The sequence below is a fragment of the Salmo salar genome, chromosome 11 (assembly GCF_965601325.2).
Source record: "Salmo salar chromosome 11, fSalSal1, whole genome shotgun sequence".
NCBI classification, from domain to species: Eukaryota; Metazoa; Chordata; class Actinopteri; order Salmoniformes; family Salmonidae; genus Salmo; species Salmo salar.
In genome coordinates, this window is record NC_138301.1 from 123,960,513 (window position 1) to 123,978,905 (window position 18,393).

The 18,393-nt window shown below is 44.8% G+C and overlaps 2 protein-coding genes across 2 annotated transcripts in view; both read left to right on the top strand.

The window, feature by feature from the left end:
* LOC106563942 (phosphatidylinositol transfer protein alpha isoform) overlaps nt 1–4,180 on the top strand; it is a 72,695-nt gene extending 68,515 nt beyond the window's left edge. The window contains exon 7 of the mRNA XM_082957595.1: nt 1–4,180. This exon is cut by the window's left edge and continues 22 nt beyond it. The gene's annotated coding sequence lies outside the window, so the exon portion shown is untranslated.
* LOC145859277 (uncharacterized) overlaps nt 1–18,393 on the top strand; it is a 296,534-nt gene that overhangs the window by 92,897 nt on the left and 185,244 nt on the right. The window lies entirely within an intron of this gene.

Below are 18,393 nucleotides of genomic sequence, written 5' to 3' on the forward strand. Positions count from 1 at the left end.
GACACCAACGGATTCAATGCTCCTCTTCTTCCTCCTCTTCCTCTCTCTCTGTCAACAGAGCTTCTCTGCCCCCCCCCCCCCCCCCCCCCCCCCTGGTCCCTCCCTCCCTAGATTGGTACAGTCTGCTATTAAGACAGACAGTCAGTCCTAGTGTACATATCCACTATATATAGTGTATGGGGCAATAAGGCCCAGCTGTGAGTGTTGAGATGTATTATAATATAAACAGGGTTTTTAAAGCATCAGTTCGTCTGTATTTTAAAGGTTGACCGTTTCTTTCAGGACCAAGGCTGTATTCTGATCAGTGTTGTTTTGATCTCGTTGTTTTAAATGATTGTTTGTTTTCTATGGGTCATCCTGTCTTCTGATTGGTTGATCACCACACCTCCTCTTCCATCCTCCAATCACGTTGTTTTTAATTCCCCTCTTCTTCATTTCAACCATTAAAACAACTAATAGATTGTGGCTAAAAAAAAAAAAAAAAAAAAAAAAAAAAGTGCCAGGTAGGCGGACCTTATATACCTCATGGCCAATAGAATGGTTCAAAAGGGAGAAGCGATGCCTACCTGGCCTGCGGTAGGTGGAGGGTGAAGTTGTCCCCTATAAGCTGATCTTGGGTCAGTTTTGCAGGTTCAAATCCAATAAAACTTTATTTGTCACATGCTTGGTAAACAACAGGTGTAGACTAACAGTGAAATGCTTTCTGACGGGCCCTTCACAACAATGTAGAGAGAAACATTTTTAAATAATAGAAAGATAATAACACAATGAATAAATACACAATGAGTAACGATAACTTGGCTATATACACGGGGTACCCAATGGTATAAAGTACTTAAGTAAAAATACTTTAAAGTACTACATAAGTAGTTTTTTTTGGGTTATCTGTACTTTAATGTACTATTTATATTTTTTGACAACTTTTACTTTTACTTCACTACATTCCTAAAGAAAATAATGTACTTTTTACTCCATACATTTTCCCCTGACACCTAAAAGTACTCGTTACATTTTGAATGCTTAGCAGGACAGGAAAATGATCTAATTCACGCATTTAAAGAGAAAATCCCTGGTCATCTCTATTGCATCTGATCTGGCAGACTCACTAAACACAAATGCTTTGTTTGCAAATTATGTCTGAGTGTTGGAAATGTGCCCCTGACTGTCCGTACATTTTTTAAAACAAGAAAACCCTGCCGTCTGGTTTGCTTAATATGAAGAATGAGAAAATATTTATACTTTTACTTTTGATACTTAAGTATATTTTATCGATTACATTTATTTTTGATAATTAAGTATATTTAAAACCAAACACTTTAAGACTTTTACTCAAGTAGTATTTTAATGGGTGACTTTCACTTTTACTTCAGTCATTTTCTATTAAGGTATCTTTACTTTTACTCAAGTATGACAATTGGGTATTTTTTTCCACCGAGTCGATGTGCAGGGGTACGATGTAATTGAGGTAGATATGTACATATAGGTAGGGATAAAGTGACTAAGCAACAGGATAGATAATAAACCATAGCAGCAGTGTATGTGATGAGTCCAAACAAAGTGAGCGCAATAAGGATCAATGCAGATCAATCCGGGTAACTATTTATCTAACTATTTATCAGTCTTATGCCTTGGAGGTAGAAGCTGTTCGGGGTCCTGTTTGGTTCCAGACTTGCTCCATCGGTACCGCTTGCCACGCGGTAGCAGAGAGAACAGTCTATGACTGGGGTGGCTGGAGTCTTTGACAATTTTTAGGGCCTTCCTCTGACACCGCCTGGTATAGAGGTCCTGGATGGTTGGAAGCTTGGCCCCAGGGATGTACTGGGCCGTACGCACTACCCTCTGTAGCGTCTTACAGTCAGAGGCCGAGCAGTTGCCATACCAAGCGGTGAAGCAGCCAGTTAGGATGCTCTCGATGGTGCAGCTGTAGAACCTTTTTGAGGATCTGAGGACCCATGCCAGATCTCCTTCCTGAGGGGAGAGGCGTTGTCATGCTCTCTTCACGACTGTGTTGGTGTGTGTGATAATTCCTTATTGATGTGGACGCAGAGGAACTTTAAACACTCGACTCGCTCCACTACACCCCCCTGTCGATGTGGATGGGGGCATGCTCGGCCCTCTGTTTCCTGTAATCCACGATCAGCTCCTTTATCTTGTTGACGTTGGGGGAGAGGTTGTTATCCTGACACCACACTGGCCAGCTCTCTGACCTCTTCCTTATAGGCTGTCTCATCGTCATCGGTGATCAGGCCAACCACCGTCGAGTCGTCAGTAAACCTAATGATGGTGGGTGAACAGGGAGTACAGGAAGGGACTAAGAACGCACCCCTGAGGGGTCCCCGTGTTGAGGGTCAGCGTGGTGGATGTGTTGTTGCCTACCCTCACCACCTGGGGGTGGCCCGTCAGGAAGTCCAGGATCCACTTGCAGAGGGAGGTGTTCAGTCCCAGGGTCCTGAGCTAAGTGATGAGTTTGGAGGGCACTATGGTGTTGAATGCTGAGCTGTAGTAAATTAATAGATTCTCACATAGGTGGTCTTCCAGGTGGTAAAGGGCAGTGTGGATTGCAATAGATATTGCATAATTTGTGGCTCTGTTGGGGTGGTATGCGAATTGGAGTGGGTCCAGGGTATCTGGGATTAAGGTGTTGATGTGAGCAATGACCAGTCTTTTAAAGCATTTCATGGCTACATTGAGTGCAAGTGGACGATAGTCATTTTAGACAGGTTACTTTGGCGTTCTTGGGCACAAGGACTATGGTGCTCTGCTCGAATGTTGGTATTACAGACTGGGAGAGGTTGAAAATGTCAGTTAAGATACTTGCGGTATTTGTTATTAGCGTGTGGATCAGTGTTCCGCTCCTTAAGAGTTGCAGCTCTAGCCTTTAGCTCAGTGTGGATGTTGCCTTTAATCCATGGCTTCTGGTTGGGATATGTACGCACGGTCACTGTGGGGATCGACGTTGTCGATGCACTTATTAATGAAGCCACTGACTGTTGTGATAAACTTCTTAATGTTATCGGATGAATCCCGGAAACATATTTCTGTGCTAGCGAAACAATACGGACCACTTCCGTGTTGAGTTCGTCACTGGTACTTCCTGTTTGAGATTTTTGCTTGTAAGCAGCAATCAGGAGGATAGTGTTACAGTCGGATTTGCCAAATGGAGGGCGAGGGAGAGCTTTGTACTCGTCTCTGTCTGTGGGGTAAAGGTTTTGGTGGTCTAGAGTTTTTATACTTCTGGTTTCAGAGGTGACATGCTGGTAATAATGAGGTAAAAACGGATTTCTGTTTTCTTGCAGTTGTTCAGGTCTTGTTGATAGGATAGTCTCGAATGGATCTCATCCAGGTTGTTCTCCAGTGTTGGTACAATAGAACAGCTGTTAGAGGTGGTTTATTTAGCCCGCTCGTCTGCCTCTCTTCCTCTTTCCGGTCCCGTGGACCTGGTCCGGAACGAGCAGTAGATCCACAGCTGCCGACTCGTTTAATAAGTAGAAATCTTAATCCAAATCGAGGTTAGTGATCGTTATTCTGATGTCCAGAAGATGTTTTTTCGGTCATAGGAAATGATCTCGGAAACATTATGTCAAAAAAAATAAGTTTTAAAGACCAGCAACAAAAAAATAATTTTTGGGGGGGGGAGCAGAATTGGTTAGGAGCCTGCAAGACAGCTGATCTTAGATCAGTTTAGCATTTACTCCACTACTGGTTAAGGTTAGGACTGAGGGGAGGGGAAGCTGATCTTAGATCAGTACCTAGTGGAAACTTCACCCTGGTGCAGTTTGGTCGGAGCTCAATCAAGTTCATCTAATCCCTCCCCCTCCACACCATCATATGCCCCCCGTCCTGTCCACTGCAAGGGTTGCTGGGAGTTGTAGACGTCTGTTTGGAGTGTGTGTCCTCCTGTTTTCTCTGCTGTATCCAGCGATAGCAATAATTCCACTCACTCTACCTTTCTCTCTCTCTCTTTCTTTCTCATTTTTTCTGTTATTGTCGATCTCCTCCCATCCTTCTCGTTCACAACCCAGGCTAGGTTTGGTTCCTGTAGCGGTGTGGTGTGTGTGTGTGTGTGTGTGTGTGTGTGTGTGTGTGTGTGTGTGTGTGTGCGTGTTTGGTGTAGCTGTCTGTGTTATAGTATTTATTCTGTTTAGGAGGAGGTAGGTGGGAAGGGGGAGGTAGAGGGGAGGTAGGGGGATGGGAGGGGGAGGTAGGGGGATGGGAGGGGAGGTAGAGGGGAGTGGGGGGAGGTAGAGGGGAGTAGAACGGTGGGAGGAGGAGTGTTCACCAGATGCTCTTCTCCTCCTCCTCCTTCCATCCTCCCCTCATCCTCCTCATCCTCATCTTCCTCTTCTCCTCCTTTTCTCTTCCTTCTCCTCCTCTCCTCCATCCTTCTCTTTCTCTATATCCTTATCTTCCTCCATCAACACTGTCCATCCCTCCGTCCATCTCTCCATCCATCGAGCATCTCTGGTTGTCTTCTGTGTGATATTCAGTATGTACTGATATTGTATATGTAAATAAAATTAATGTAGATGAACACACACATATATATATATACTGCCCTGCCAGACCTACAGCACACCCATCCCCTCTACTCCCTACTCCCAACACCCTAGCCCCTACCCCCTACTCCCTACACCCTACTCCCTACCCCCTACTTCCTAGCCCCTAACCCCTACACCCTACTCCCTACACTGCTCCCAAACCCCTACTCCCTAGCCCCTACTCCCTAGCCCCTACACCCTAGCCCCTACTCCCTAGCCCCTACCCCCTACTCCCTAGCCCCTATTCCTTACGCCCTACGCCCTACCCCCTACTCCCTAGCCCCTACTCCCTAGCCCCTACCCCCTACTCCCTAGCCCCTACTCCCTACCCCCTAGCCCCTACCCCCTACTCCCTAGCCCCTACTCCTTACACCCTACCCCCTACTCCCTACCCCCTACTCCCTACCTCCTAGCCCCTACCCCCTACTCCCTAGCCCCTACTCCCTACTCCCTAGCCCCTACTCCTTACACCCTACCCCCTACTCCCTAGCCCCTACTCCTTACACCCTACTCCCTACCCCCTAGCCCCTACTCCCTACCCCCTAGCCCCTACTCCCTACCCCCTAGCCCCTACCCCCTACTCCCTACTCCCTACCCCCTAGCCCCTACCCCCTACTCCCTACCCCCTAGCCCCTACTCCCTACCCCCTAGCCCCTACCCCCTACTCCTTACACCCTACCCCCTAGCCCCTACCCCCTACTCCCTACTCCCTACCCTCTACCCCCTAGCCCCTACTCCCTACCCCCTAGCCCCTACTCCCTACTCCCTACCCCCTAGCCCCTACTCCCTACCCCCTAGCCCCTACCCCCTACTCCCTAGCCCCTACTCCTTACACCCTACCCCATACTCCCTAGCCCCTACTCCTTACACCCTATTCCCTACCCCCTACTCCCTAGCCCCTACTCCCTACCCCCTAGCCCCTACCCCCTACTCCCTACCCCCTACCCCCTACTCCCTACCCCCTAGCCCCTACTCCCTACCCCCTAGCCCCTACTCCCTACCCCCTACCCCCTACTCCCTACCCCCTACCCCCTACTCCCTACCCCCTACCCCCTAGCCCCTACCCCCTACTCCCTACCCCCTACCCCCTAGCCCCTACTCCCTAGCCCCTACCCCCTACTCCCTACCCCCTACCCCCTAGCCCCTACTCCCTACCCCCTATCCCCTAGCCCCTACTCCCTACCCCCTAGCCTCTACTCCCTACCCCCTACCCCCTACCCCCTACTTCCTACCCCCTACTCCCTACCCCCTACCCCCTACCCCCTACTCCCTACCCCCTAGCCCCTACTCCCTACCCCCTACTCCCTACCCCCTACTCCCTAGCCCCTACCCCCTAGCCCCTACCCCCTACCCCCTACCCCCTACTCCCTACCCCCTAGCCCCTACTCCCTACCCCCTAGCCCCTACTCCCTACCCCCTAGCCCCTACTCCCTACTCCCTACTCCCTACCCCCTAGCCCCTACCCCCTACTCCCTACCCCCTATTCCCTTCACTGCTCCCTTCTCTCCCAGGGACCACGTCTTGTTGACAGGACGGTGTATAGATATATTTAGTTCTGGATGTTGTAGTACCTCTGTCAATAATCTGAGCCGCTAACATCTCTCACATTAAAGGGGAAGTCCAGAGCTGGTCTCTTAAAAGGGAAAGTCCAGACATTGTCACTTAAAGGGGAAGTCTACTATATACATAGAATAGGGTCCCATTTGGTAGGGAACTCTAGTAGTCGAGGATAAGGAGGAGGGCCTAGATGTGGTCTGAGATGGTTCGAAACACAATGATGATGGTCTGACCACATCGACAGACGTTGCATTACATCAACCAATGGTTGTGTGCCACGTCATCAACTGCTCCGTCGGGCAGCAGATTGTTATATCATATGATGTGGTTGGCGAACATGTTAAACACCTACTGTAGGACTAACAGGGCCCAGTCCCAAATGGACCCTTAAACCCCTACACCCTATGCTCTAAACCCTACTCCTTATGTGGAAGATCTGAGAGGATTTGACAGGTTAGGTGGAAGTTTCACCATCTTTCTTAAACCAATCAAATCCTCTTAAACCAATCAAATCCTCCTTAAACCAGTCAAATCCTCTTAAACCAATCAAATCCTCTTAAACCAATCAAATCTTCTTAAACAAATCAAATCCTCCTTAAACCAGTCAAATCCTCTTAAACCAATCAAATCCTCTTAAACCAATCAAATCTTCTTAAACCAGTCAAATCCTCTTAAACCAATCAAATCCTCTTAAACCAATCAAATCCTCCTTAAACCAGTCAAATCCTCTTAAACCAATCAAATCCTCTTAAACCAATCAAATCCTCTTAAACCAATCAAATCCTCTTAAACCAATCAAATCCTCTTAAACCAATCAAATCCTCCTATACAAGTAAAATCTTCTCAGATCTCCACAAGTGCATAGGGCGTAGGGCGTAGGGTCTAGGGGTCCATTTGGGATTGGGCTCTGGTATTTATGGGACAGAAGACTCCCTTCACCTGGTGGGAGATGTTGGCTGACAGAGACGACCTCATAGATATTCCTGTTAGTTCCCTGGGTTTGTAAACATAATAAATAATGAGTTCAGAACCCCAGACTGTTGATAATGAGTTCAGAACCCCAGAGTATTGATAATGAGTCCAGAACCCCAGAGTATTGATAATGAGTTCAGAACCCCAGAGTATTGATAATGAGTTCAGAACCCCAGAGTATTGATAATGAGTCCAGAACCCCAGAGTATTGATAATGAGTCCAGAACCCCAGAGTATTGATAATGAGTTCAGAACCCCAGAGTATTGATAATGAGTTCAGAACCCCAGAGTATTGATAATGAGTCCAGAACCTCAGAGTATTGATAATGAGTCCAGAACCCCAGAGTATTGATAATGAGTCCAGAACCCCAGAGTATTGATAATGAGTTCAGAACCACAGAGTATTGATAATGAGTCCAGAACCCCAGAGTATTGATAATGAGTTCAGAACCCCAGAGTATTGATAATGAGTCCAGAACCTCAGAGTATTGATAATGAGTCCAGAACCCCAGAGTATTGATAATGAGTCCAGAACCCCAGAGTATTGATAATGAGTTCAGAACCACAGAGTATTGATAATGAGTCCAGAACCCCAGAGTATTGATAATGAGTTCAGAACCCCAGAGTATTGATAATGAGTCCAGAACCCCAGAGTATTGATAATGAGTCCAGAACCCCAGACTGTTGATAATGAGTCCAGAACCCCAGAGTATTGATAATGAGTCCAGAACCCCAGAGTATTGATAATGAGTTCAGAACCCCAGAGTATTGATAATGAGTCCAGAACCCCAGAGTATTGATAATGAGTTCAGAACCCCAGAGTATTGATAATGAGTCCAGAACCCCAGACTGTTGATAATGAGTTCAGAACCCCAGAGTATTGATAATGAGTTCAGAACCCCAGAGTATTGATGTTTTTGTCTTATCTCTCTCTCTCCCTCTATCCCTCTCTCTCTCTTTCTCTCTTCCCCTCTCTCTCTCTCCCCCTCTCACTCCCTCGTTTCTGTTTCTTTTACTGTGAATTTGTGCCTTTTTGTTATCTTTTCTTCTCTTCCAATTACAATACATTGGAAACGTGAAAAAGTCAATAAAATAATAAAAAAGATGGCAGGTTGTATTGTTCATTAAAACTAGACTGTCTTGTTGATGTTCTGATTGGTTCTCTTCAGCAGCAGCATCACTGATCGTTATGGTTACCCCGTCCCTCCTTAGACCTGGTGCGATGCCAAAGAAGATCCCCCCTGAACCATGCTCCTCCTCTTCCAAGGTTCCCCCTCCTCTAGTTCCCCCCACTGGAATGTCATATGACTTGGCAGCACACTCTAAACCCCAACAGCTATTCTCCTCCTGTCTCTCTCTCTCTCTCTCTCCCTGTTTCCCTCCATATCTCTCCCTCTTCCTCATTTTTTCTCTCCCTCCTCTCCCTCCCTCTCTCCATATCTCTTTCTCTCTTTCTCTCCATCTCTCCCTCTTTCTCTCTCTCTTCCTCCTCTCTCTCCCTCTTTCTCTCATCCCTCTCTCTCTCCTTGTTTCTCTCCATATCTCTCCCTCACCCTCTTTCTCTTAATTTCTCTCTCTCCCCATCTCTCTCTCTGAGCCCAAATCCCTCATTCCCAATCAGTCAGGTCAGGGAGGAGGGAGCCTGGGTGACCCAGAGACAGAGAGAGAGCAATCAGGATGGGGGCAGCAGAGAGATTAATCTAAACCCTGATTAGAGCGAGAGTGGTGTAGGGTGGGAGGATGGGGAGGGGGGGTGTTTGGCAGGATTGGACAATTTGTCAGGATTTAGTACAAAAAAAGTTAAAATTCCAATTAGGGGAGCGGTAGTAGGGTTAGGAGAAAATAAAGAAGGAAAATATATATTTTTTATAAAAATATATTTAAAATAATATATATATTTGCAAAATATATAAAAAATATATAAAATATATAACCCTAACCCTATATATATATATATATATATATATGTGTGTATGTGTATCACAGGAGGTTGGTGGCACTTTAATTGGGGAGGACAGGCTTGTGGTAATGACTGAATCAGAACTAGTGGAATGGTATTAAATACATCAAATACATGGTTTCCTGGTGTTTAATGCCATTCCATTTACTCCGTTCCGGCCTTTATTATGAGCCATTCTCCACTCAGCAGCCTCCCCTGATATGTGTATAATATATATATGGGGGATTGAAAATGATGCAGACACTTACATTGATAGAAGTAACAATCTATCTGCAATATTAAAGTTGATCCATCTCCTAAACAAAAATAATTTTAAAAATAAGCCGCCTCACAGCTGTAATCGTTGGCCAAGGTGATTCTAACATGTATCGACTCAGAGGGTTGAATATTATATATATTATATTATTATTATTATTATAGATTTATGTAATCAAGACATATCAGTGTTTTTATTTTATTTCACTAACACTTGAGTATTTTGTGTTGTTGACAAAAATAAATAAAAAAATAAGCCAATTAAATCCATTTTAATCCAACCTTATAAATCAAGGGGTCTGTATATTTTCGGGAAGGCACTGTACCGTTGGGTTATTTTAATGATCTACTACTGATCTACTTCACCCCAATAGCTGGTGTATAATAATCCATATATAATATTATTTTTTTCATTTTATGTACTCTTTTTTTTTTCTTTTTCTTCTCATTATTTCAAGTTCTAATAATAATAATAATGAACATTTAAACACCCTGTCATTTTTAACAGCCACATATTCGGAGGAATGACAGTGCTTTGCAACAAAAAAAATATGCATTTATTATAAAAGCGAACAAATAAATAATTACATTTCATATATATTTTTGTGCATTTAAATAATACTATTTCATTTCTGCCACTTAAATCTGTCCCCTATATATTTTAAATTGATGGGGCATTAATTACTACCACATACCAGTTAAACGAGTACGTACCTACTAGGAAATCAATGTAAAGGCAGCCTACACACAGGGGCCTTCTTTATAAACACACAGAGAAACACACACCGTGGAGACGTTGGGAATGCATTTCAAAGAGACTCTAGAAACTGGTATTTTAATAGTTAAGCTCTCACTAACGGCTTGAACAAATACATCCTCTTACAACAAGGCACGCCTCAACAGATGTTAGTGACCTAGAAACAACACAGCACCTACTAGTGGTCAAAAGGTTTTTTGGTCCTCCAAAATACAGTACGGGACAGTATTCTGTGGGATGGACATACAGTACAATTCAAAAGCAATTCTTTCCCTTCCCACCCATTTTACCCACAATGAAACAACATTAAAAAAAAAACGACTGGAATAGAACTTTTTTTTTAGTATAGTTGGAGGGACTTCCTCCTGACGCTGCATACATAACATGTTGGAGAAACTCCCAAGCAGAGGCAGACTCCCAGGGGTTATTATATATATACCGTACACATAAAACAGTTGAAAGCAGGAATCCACAGCCTTGAGCAGTGTCACTAGCTGATGATGAGGAAAGCCTGGAAGCGGCGGCGGTTTGTCTGAGAGGCGACTCCCATTGAAGATGAGGAAAGCCTGGGAGTGGCGGCGGTTTGTCTCAGAGGTGACTCCCGTTGAAGATGAGGAAAGCCTGGGAGCGGCGGCGGTTTGTCTGAGAGGCGACTCCCGTTGAAGATGAGGAAAGCCTGGGAGCGGCGGCGGTTTGTCTCAGAGGTGACTCCCGTTGACGATGAGGAAAGCCTGGGAGTAGTGGGGTTTGTCTCAGAGGTGACTCCAGTTGAAGATGAGGAAAGCCTGGGAGCGGCAGTGGTTTGTCGCCCAACCGCAGGACAAAGGGCTCCTCCCTCCTCACTGACTGTTCACGATACTATAGTGTTATCGTGGTAATGGTCTCACACACAGCAGAGATGGATGTTGAGAGAGACGTATCCTGCCCTCTCTCCCAGAGTGTCTTGGCTGAGATAACGGCCACCATGTTGGTTCAGACCTGAAGAAAAAAAACACAATAAAAGTGCATTTCTATTAGTAATATACGCATGTCAATCTCTCTCCTGGCTCAAAGTAGAGGAGAGATTGACTTCATCACTGCTTGTATTGATGAGAGGTATTGACGTTTTTTAATGCACCGAGGTGTCTGTTTTAAACTACTGGCACACAGCTCAGACACCCATGCATACCCCACAAGACATGCCACCAGAGGTCTCTTCACAGTCCCCAAGTCCAGAACAGACTATGGGAGGCGCACAGTACTACATAGAGCCATGACTACATTGGAACTCTATTCCACATCAAGTAACTGATGCAGCAGTAAAATTAGCAACATATTCATCAAGAAATGAGCTTAATTTTCATCAGAAGACAACAGAAGTGCAACTCCACACAAGTAATGAGCTTACAATAAAAAAGCTACGTCTTTTTTTGCAACAAAAAAAAAACTATGCATAGCCATCCTATTTCTAATGTTTATCATATAAAGAATGTAGCCAGCTACATTTCACTAATGTTTTGCCTCAAGTTAATCTTGAATTTTACCAGGAGAAAGATAGGCTGGCTAAACTGAGAAAAATACTGGAGAACAGTAGCTACACATCTGCTGATAGAATGTCTGTCCATGAATTCTCATCTCACTGAAGAAGTGCAACTGAAGCACAACATTTGTCTGATGCAGAAATTACAATAAAGAAGCATTTTAGAGCTGCGTTTACAAAATGTATTTTACTGTGTGAAAAATTAAGAATTCTGTATTCAAATTCAAATTTCAAATCAAATTTATTTTTATATAGCCCTTCGTACATCAGCTGATATTCTCAAAGTGCTGTACAGAAACCCAGCCTAAAACCCCAAACAGCAAGCAAAGCATGTGAAAGAAGCACGGTGGCTAGGAAAAACTCCCTAGGAAAAACTCCCTAGAAAGGCCAAAAACCTAGGAAGAAACCTAGAGAGGAACCAGGCTATGAGGGGTGGCCAGTCCTCTTCTGGCTGTGCAGGGTGGATATTATAACAGAACATGGTCAAAATGTTAAAATGTTAAAATGTTCATAAATGACCAGCATGGTCAAATAATAATAATCATAGTAGTTGTCGAGGGTGCAACAAGCACGTCCGGTGAACAGGTCAGGGTTCCATAGCCGCAGGCAGAACAGAACAGTTGAAACTGGAGCAGCAGCACGGCCAGGTGGACTGGGGACAGCAAGGAGTCATCATACCAGGTAGTCCTGAGGCATGGTCCTAGGGCTCAGGTCCTCCGAGAGAAAGACAGAAAGAGAGAAAGAGAGAATTAGAGAGAGCATATTTAAATACACACAGGACACCGGATAAGACAAGAGCAATACTCCAGATGTAACAGACTGACCCTAGCCCCCCGACACATAAACTACTGCAGCATAAATACTGCAGGAGGGATCAGAAGACACTGTGGCCCCATCCGATGATACCCCCGGACAGGGCCAAACAGGCAGGATATAACCCCACCCACTTTGCCAAAGCACAGCCCCCACACCACTGGAGGGATGTCTCCAACCACCAACTTACCGTCCTAAGACAAGGCCGAGTATAGCCCACAACGATCTCCGCCATGGCACAACCCAAGGGGGGGGGGGGCGCCAACCCAGACAGGAAGACCACGTCAGTGACTCAACCCACTCAAGTGACGCACCCCTCCCATGGACGGCATGGAAGAACACCAGTAGGCCAGTGACTCAGCCTCTGTAAAAGGGTTAGAGGCAGAGAATCCCAGTGGAAAGAGGGGAACCGGCAAGGCAGAGACAGCAAGGGCGGTTCGTTGCTCCAGCCTTTCCGTTCACCTTCACACTCCTGGGCCAGACTATACTTAATCATAGGACCTACTGAAGAGATAAGTCTTCAGTAAAGACTTAAAGGTTGAGACTGAGTCTGCGTCTCTCACATTGGTAGGCAGACCATTCCATAAAAATGGAGCTCTATAGGAGAAAGCCCTACCTCCAGCCGTTTGCTTAGAAATTCTAGGGACAATTAGGAGGCCTGCGTCTTGTGACCGTAGCGTACGTGTAGGTATGTACGGCAGGACCAAATCGGAAAGATAGGTAGGAGCAAGCCCATGTAATGCTTTGTAGGTTAGCAGTAAAACCTTGAAATCAGCCCTTGCCTTAACAGGAAGCCAGTGTAGGGAGGCTAACACTGGAGTAATATGATCAAATTTTTTGGTTCTAGTCAGGATTCTAGCAGCCGAATTTAGCACTAACTGAAGTTTATTTAGTGCTTTATCCGGGTAGCGTTAACGTGTATTAACGTTAACCTGCTAGTTCTTTTTTTTAAACTAGGCAAGTCAGTTAAGAACAAATTCTTAATTACAACAACGGCCTAGGAACAGTGGGTTAACTGCCTTGTTCAGGGGCAGAACAACAGATTTTTACCTTGTCAGCTCGGGGATTCGATCTAGCAACCGTTGGGTTACTGGCCCAACGCTCTAACCACCGGGCTACCTGCCGCCCCTTAGTTATCTAAATAAGTGTCTGAATTAATAAGGTGACGGGGCATCATATTGCCTTAGCTTTCTGCTGAAGTCAAAGCCCTTTGGATGAGTTATATTTACAGCTGCCACTGCTATCTTTTGATTTCCTTGGGTTTTTCTCCTCTCTGTTCTCAGCTCATCTGCTCCTCTCTCTCTCCTCTGAGCAGAGCCCTAGTGACTCCAGAGCCAGTACTGTTCTTCCTTCAGACTCCAGACAGACACAGTGTATAGACATGCTGCTCCAGAGCCAGTACTGTTCTTCCTTCAGACTCCAGACTCCAGACAGACACAGTGTGTAGACATGCTGCTCCAGAGTCAGTACTGTTCTTCCTTCAGACAAGCATTCGTAAAAAACCTTTGCACAATGTCTCTCATTCACATTCACTTGTAAATGTCCATACTCACCAAAAATGACATTTGGTAGGTCCTACCTAAACTCAGCAAAGATAAAAAGAAACGTCCTCTCACTGTCAACTGCGTTCATTTTCAGCAAACTTAACATGTGTAAATATTTGTAGGAACATAACAAGATTCAACAACTGAGACATAAACTGAACATGTTCCACAGACATGTGACTGGTGTGGCCACCAGCTGCATTAAGTACTGCAGTGCATCTCCTCCTCATGGACTGCACCAGATTTGCCAGTTCTTGCTGTGAGATGTTACCCCACTCTTCCACCAAGGCACCTGCAAGTTCCCGGACATTTCTGGGGGGAATGGCCCTAGCCCTCACCCTCTGATCCAACAGGTTCTAGATGTGCTCAATGGGATTGAGATCCGGGCTCTTCACTGGCCATGGCAGAACACTGACATTCCTGTATTGCAGGAAATCACACACAGAACGAGCAATATGGCTGGTGGCATTGTCATGCTGGAGGGTCATGTCAGGATGAGCCTGCTGGAAGGGTACCACATGAGGGAGGAGGATGTCTTCCCTGTAACACACAACGTTGAGATTGCCTGCAATGACAACAAGCTCAGTCCGATGATGCTGTGACACACCGCCCCAGACCATGACGGACCCTCCACCTCCAAATCAATCCCACTCCAGAGTACAGGCCTCAGTGTAACGCTCATTCCTTCGACGATACATGCGAATCCGACCATCACCCCTGGTGAGACAAAACCACGACTCGTCAGTGAAGAGCACTTTTTGCCAGTCCAGTCTGGTCCAGCGACGGTGGGTTTGTGCCCATAGGCGACGTTGCCGGTGATGTCTGGTAAGGACCTGCCTAACAACAGGCCTACAATTCCTCAGTCCAGCCTCTCTTAGCCTATTGCGGACAGTCTGAGCACTGATGGAGGGATTGTACATTCCTGGTGTAACGCCACTCGCTCTGAGACCTTGAAGTAGTTGTTCCCCTTTGCTCTGCAAGGGCCGTGGCTTTTGTGGGGCGATGGGTAACGATGCTTCGTGGGAGGTAGTTGTTGATGTGTTCAGAGGGTCCCTGGTTCAAGCCCAGGTTGGGGCGATGAGAGGGACGGAAGCAACACTTTTACACTAGGTTTAGCCCAGCAGTTTCATTGTAACAGGCAATATGGATAGCAATCTGGTCTTAATGGCCATGTACTATCTCTACCTGGCACATCCAGAAGAGGACTGGCCACCTGCCAGAGCCTGGGTCCTCTCTAGGTTTCTTCCTAGGTTCCTGCCTTTCTAGGGAGTTTTTCCTAGCCACCGTGCTTCTACATCTGCATTGCTTGCTGTTTGGGGTTTTAGGCTGGGTTTCTGTATAACATCTGCTGATGTACAGTGCCTTACAATTCACCCCCCTTGCCATTTTTCCTATTTTGTTGCCTTAAAAATTGAATAAAAATAGATTTTTGGGGGGTTTGTATCATTTGATTTACACAACATGCCTACCACTTTGAAGAAGCAAAATACTTTTTTTTTTGTGAAACAAACAAGAAATAAGACAAAAAAACTGAAAACTTGAGCGTGCATAACTATTCACCCCCCCAAAGTCAATACTTTGTAGAGCCACCTTTTGCATCAAATACAGCTGCAAGTCTCTTGGGGTATGTCTCTATAAGCTTGGCACATCTAGCCACTGGGATTTTTTCCCATTCTTCAAGGCAAAACTGCTCCAGATCCTCCAAGTTGGATGGGTTCCTGCTGGTGTACAGCAATCTTTAAGTCATACCACAGATTCTCAATTGGATTGAGGTCTGGGCTTTGACTAGGCCATTCCAAGATGTTTAAATGTTTCCCCTTAAACCACTCAAGTGTTGCTTTAGCAGTATGCTTATGGCCATTGTCCTGCTGGAAGGTGAACCTCCATCCCAGCCTTAAATCTCTGGAAGACTGAAACAGGGTTCCCTCAGGAATTTCCCTATAATTAGCGCCATCCATCTTTCTTTCAATTCTGACCAGTTTCCCAGTCCCTGCCGATGAAAAACATCCCCACAGCATGATGCTGCCACCACCATGCTTCACCGTGGGGATGGTGTTCTCGGGGAGATGAGAGGTGTTGGGTTTGTGCCAGACATTGCGTTTTCCTTGATGGCCAAAAAGCATTTCACTTCACCAATTTTGACTATTTTGTGTTTGTCCATTACATGAAATCCAAATAAAAATCAATTTAGAATGCAGGTTGTAATGCAACAAAATAGGAAAAATGCCAAGGGGGGTGAATACTTTTGCAAGGCATTGTATAAATACATTTGATTGATTGATAGTTAATGGCATTTTTATCAATCTTATCAATCAGATGAAAGCTGGCAAATATATTCATTCACCTACAGTGGCAAGAAAAAGTATGTGAACCCTTTGGAGTTACCTGTATTTCTGCATAAATTGGTCATCACATTTGATCTGATCTTCATCTAAGTCACAACAATAGACAAACATAGTGTGCTTAAACTAATAACACACAAATTATTGTATTTTTGTTGTCTATATTGAATACATAATTTAAACATTCACAGTGTAGGTTGGAAAAAGTATGTGAACCCCCTAGGCTAATGACTTCTCCAAAAGATAATTGGAGTCAGGAGTCAGATAACCTGGAGTCGAATCAATGAGATGAGATTGGAGATGTTGGTTAGAGCTGGAGTTTGCTATTCACAAGAAGCATTGCCTGATGTGAACCATGCCTCAAACAAAAGAGATCTCAGAAGACCCAAGATTAAGAATTGTTGACTTGCATAAAGCTGGAAAGGGTTACAAAGTATCTCTAAAAGCCTTGATGTTCATCAGTCCAGAAAGTTAGTCACTGTTGCTTCTCTCCCTAGTAGTGGCCATCCTGCAAAGATGACTGCAAGAGCACAGCACAGACTGCTCAATGAGGTTAAGAAGAATCCTAGACTGTCATCTAAAGACATACAGAAATCTCTGGAACATTCTAACATCTCTGACGAGTCTACGATGCATAAAACAATAAACAAGAATGGTGTTTTTGGGAGGACACCACGGAAGAAACCACTGCTGTCCAAAAAAAACATTACTGCACGTCTGAAGTTCCCAAAAGAGCACCTGGATGTTCCACAGTGCTACTGGCAAAATATTCTGTGGACAGATGAAACTAAAGTTGAGTTGTTTGGAAGGAACACACAACAATATGTGGATAAAAAAAAGACACAGCACACCAACATCAAAACCTCATCCCAACTGTAAAGTATGGTGGAGGTAGCATCATGGTGTTGGCTGTTTTGAGGCCTCAGGGCCTGGACAGCTTGCTATCATCAATGGAAAAAGGAATTCCAAAGTTTATCAAGACATGTTGCAGCATAATGTAAGGCTATCTGCCCACCAATTGAAGCTCAACAGAAGTTGGGTGATGCAACAGGACAACGACCCAAAACACAGAAGTAAATCAACAGCAGAATGGCTTTAGCCTTCTGGAGTGGCCCAGTCAGAGTCCTGACCTCAATCCGATTGAGATGCTGTGGCATGACCTCAAGAGAGCAGGTCACACCAGACAACCCAAGAATATTGCTGAACTGAAACAGTTTTGTAAAGAGGAATGGTCCAAAATTCCTCCTGACCGTTGTGCAGGTCTGATCCCCAACTACAGAAAACGTTTGGTTGAGGTTATTGCTGCCAAAGGAGGGTCAACCAGTTATTAAATCCAAGGGTTCACATACTTTTCCCACCCTGCACTGTGAATGTTTACACGGTGTGTTCAATAAAGACATGAAAACGTGTAATTGTCTGTGTGTTATTAGTTTAAACAGACTGTGTTTTGTCTATTGTTGTGACAGATGAAGATCGGATCAAATCTTATGACCAATTTGTGCAGAAATCCAGCTAATTCCAAAGGGTTCACATACTTTCTCTTGCCACTGTATGTGTCCCTTGTAGCAGCTAGCTGACCCAAGTTTTCGGTGCATGCCTCCACACGGAAAATCAGGTAATCTGGAGATTAGTTGTTTTCTGGCAGCGGCCAGTACTGCCAGAGCAACCAATGTGAAGATTAGACTCAATAGTGGAATTTGCGGTTCACCTTCAAAATAAAAAGTCCCGTATTGAAACTAATGCAAACGTATACTAATAGTGGAATCATGCCATATTTGGACTAGATAATGCTTAAAAAAGTTTGTAATATTGTTATATAAATTCAACAGAAGACAATTATTAGTTAATTTGAGAAAAACAATTCAAATCAGTCTAAATCGCACTGTGGATGTGGTGGATGAGGCACACAGTACATGTTGTAGATCCTTGCCTATGGCTCTTGGGTCCATGAAATGTTTACAACTGTGAAGAGTTTATACAAATATCTTCAAATAGGTGGTGCAAAAACAAAAAAAAGGCAAAAGCAACACACAGTGACATCGATCAACCAATGGTGTGTTTAGATACCACCCACAGACATTTGATTGACACCCCCTCATTATCATATTGGGGGAAGAAATACAGAAATATTAACAT